Source organism: Elephantulus edwardii, unplaced genomic scaffold (genome assembly GCF_000299155.1).
Source record: "Elephantulus edwardii isolate Elephantulus edwardi_28Jun2011 unplaced genomic scaffold, EleEdw1.0 scaffold00032, whole genome shotgun sequence".
In the NCBI taxonomy this organism is placed as follows: Eukaryota; Metazoa; Chordata; class Mammalia; order Macroscelidea; family Macroscelididae; genus Elephantulus; species Elephantulus edwardii.
In genome coordinates this window covers 11,443,094-11,446,926 of record NW_006399782.1, presented here as the reverse complement: position 1 = coordinate 11,446,926, position 3,833 = coordinate 11,443,094, and positions in this window count along the sequence as shown.

Below are 3,833 nucleotides of genomic sequence, written 5' to 3'. Positions count from 1 at the left end.
TTGTTGCTATGTTTCTGAGAGCCAGACAATGACTGAAGATGACAGAAGAATTGATGCATTTGAGTTTTAGTATTGGAGAAGAGTATTAAGCATACCATGGACTGCCAAGATAGCAGGTCTGTCCTTAAGCGGGTGAAACCAGGTTGCTTCTGGTTGTTGTTGTTGTTATGTGCCGTCGAGTCATTTGTGACTCATAGCGAACCTATGTACAACAGCCCTAAACCCTGCTCTATCGTGCGCCAATCTCATTGCCCCCGACACACCCATCCCGATTACCCCAGTCACTGAATCAATCCACCTCATAGAGGGTCTTCGCCTCCTGTGCTGTCTCCACTCTACCCAGTATGATGTCCCTCTCCAAAGACCTGTCTCTCCTTACAACATGTCCAAAGTATGTCAGACGAAGCCCCAGAATCCTTGCCTCCAAGGAGTAGCCTGGTTTAACCCTCTCCAGGATGACTCTGTTTTCTTTGCAGTCCATGGTACATTCAATACTCTTCTCCAGCACCACAGCTCAAAGGTGTCAATTCTCCTTCTACCCTCCCTAGTCATTGTCCAACTCTCTGATGCATAACAAGCGATTGCAAATACCATGGCCTGTATCAGGCGCACCTTAGTCTCCAGAGAGACACCGTTGCTCTTGAGTACTTTAGAGAGGTCCCTAACAGCAGACTTTCCCATCGCAATACGTTTTTTTTTTTTTATTTCCTGGCTGCTGGTGCCAAGAGTGTTGACCGTGGAGCCGAGCAAACTGAAGCTGTGAACAATCTCAATCTCTTCACCATCCATCCTGATGCTACTGATTGGTCCAGTGGTGAGAATCTTTGTCTTCTTGACATTGAGCCTCAGTCCATATTGAAGACTGCAGTCCTTGACCCTCTGCAGTAAGTGCATGAGGTCCTCCTCAGCAAGCAGGGTTGTGTCATCTGCATAATGCAGATTGTTGATAGATCATCCACCAATCCTAACGCCACGCTTCTCCTCATAGAGCCCAGCCTCTCGGATAATCTGCTCTGCATACAGGTTGAAAAGGTATGGAGATAGGACACATCCCTGGCGTACACCCTTCTCAATTTTGAACCAGGCAGTGTTGCCCTGCTCTGTTCTGACGACTGCCTCTTGATCCAAGTATAGGTTTTGCATTAGTACGATTAAATGTTCTGGGATTCCCATTCTTCTCAGGGTCAGCCACAGTTTGTTATGATCCATGCAGTCAAATGCCTTTGCATAATCAAGGATTTTACAACTCTGTCTCATATACTTTAGGCATGATCCAAGAAGGCACTAGTCCTTGGAGAAGGACATCATGTTTGAAGAGTAGAAGGTCAGTCAGTGCAGGAAAGATAGACCCTGGGTACAATGGATTGACACAGTGATTATGGCAATGGGGGTAGGTGTGTCAAAGATGGTGAGATTTGCTCAGGATAGAGCAAGGTTCAGAGCTACTGTTCACAGGGTTGCTCAGAGTTGTAGACCACTCAATGGCACATAACAACAATAGTACCTCCTGGGTGAAGTGCAATGAGGGTGTAGAAGCTTAGAAGCTGAATGGTAAAACACTGCCTCACTTTTTTTGGGCATGCTGTCAGGAGTGACCAGCCCTGGGAAAAAGACATCATTCTAGGAAAGATGGTGAGTCTGACACAGAGAGGAAGACCCTCAACATAAGAGATTGACACAGTGACTGTAACTATGGGCTTCAGCATATTAGAGACAGAGAGTATGGATCAGGTTAGGGCAAGGTTCAAATCTATAGTCCATCAGGTTACCATGGGTCAATTCATTAGCACCAAATAGCAATAATCCTTCTTGAGAAAGCTTGGGTAGTTATTGACATTAATAAATTTATCTTTTGTTGTTTTTGTTGTTGAATACCATTGAGTTGAAACTGACCCATAGGTGACCCTCCAGTGGGTTTTCAGAGGCTGTTAATTGCCTGGGAAGAGACTGCCCATCCTTCTCCAGTGGAACAGCTGGTGGATTCAAACCACATGCCTCTGGGATTGCAGTGCAATTTCTTACCACTAGGCCACCAGAGATTCTCCTTTATTTCATTTAAGTAGATGAAATTATTGAAAGGAAGTTGTTTGTAATGTTTCCTGTTATTGTTGTTAGGTGCCATTGATTTGACTATGACCCAAAATGATCTGATTAACAATGGATCTGGATCTTGCCCTATCCTATGCCACCTTTATCATATCTCAGATATATATCTCTGATACATAGAGATATAGGTATATAAGATATATATCAGATATATATCATAGATAGATAGATCTCAGATAGATCTCTGGTATATATCTATCTCCAAGATAGATATATTTCTGAGATAGTATGTCTATTTGTGTTTTATAGGCTATGTTAAGACATCTGACTATGTGGATCATAACAAACTATGGCTAACCTTGAGAATAGGAATTCCAGAGCTCTTAATATTACTTTTAAGAAATCTATACTTAGACCAAGAAGTTGTTGTCCTAAGAGAGCAAATAACACTTGGTTTAAAATCAGGAAATGTGTGCATCAAGGTTGACTCTTTTCTCCACACCTATTCAAGCTGTGTGTTGAGTATATAACTTGAGAAGCTGAACTTTATGAAGCAGAATGTGGCATCAGAATTGGAGCAAGACTTATCAACAACCTGCATTACGCAGATGACACAACCATGTTTGCTGAAAGTGAGGAGGAACTAAAAAGTTTGCTTCAGAGCATCAAGGACTGCAGCCTTCGATATGCGTTACATCTTAGCATCAAGAAAACAAAGATCTTTCCCACTACACAAATGGGCATCATCATGATAGATGGAGAAAAAAATTAAACTTTCCATACTTCATCTGGCTTGGATCCACAGCAGTCAGGTGATTGGGAGATGGATAGCACTGGAAGAGATTGTTACCAGTGATCCCTCCAAAATAATGAAGAGCAAAGATATCAGTTTACAGACTAAGGTGCCCTTGAATTAAGCCACAATCTTTCCAGTCACCTACTGTTTATTTGTGAGCTGGACAATGAATAAGGATGACAGGAGGAGAATCGATGCTTTTTTTTTTTTTCAGTTGTGGTGTCAGAGAAGGTGCTGAATATCCCATTTATGACCAAAAGAACAAACAAATATTTCTTGGAGAAAGTGAAACCAGACTGTTCTGTGACTGTAATGTCAATATGAACGTATCAGTCAGATCATGCTCCTTCAGAAGTCTCTAAGGGAAGTCTTGTCTGGTCTCTTTGAACTTCAGGGTGACCAGGCATTAATTGGTTTGTAGATGCATCTTGTCATAGGCTCTCTTTCTCTGTTTCTTCTCTTTAACAAGCACACTACTATTACTGGACTAGGACCTATTCTACTGTTGTATGACTTCATTGTAGAAGATCCTGTTTTCAAACAAGATATTGGTGATTAGCACTTCAACATATCTTTCTGGGAGACACAATTAAAGTAATATCGTTGTTGCTTTCAGTTGCCATAGAGTCAACTACGATTCATAGTAACCCTATGAACAATGGATGTGAACCCTACCCTTGGAGAAACGCAACCAGGGTTCTCCTTAGAGGCAAGAATGGTGAAACTCCATCTCATATATGCTGAGTACATTGTTAGGAGGCGTCAGTCCTTGGGAATAAAGACATCATGCTTGGAAAGGTAGAGGGTCAGCAAAAGAGAAGATCTCAATAAGATGGATTGACATAGTTACTGTAACAATGGGCTCAAGTAAAGCTGAGATGGGGAGGATTTAAGTCATGTATATGAGGACCTCATGCACTTGCTGCGAAGGGTCAAGGACTGCAGCCTTCAGTATGGACTAAGGCTCAATGTCAAGAAGACAAAGATTCTC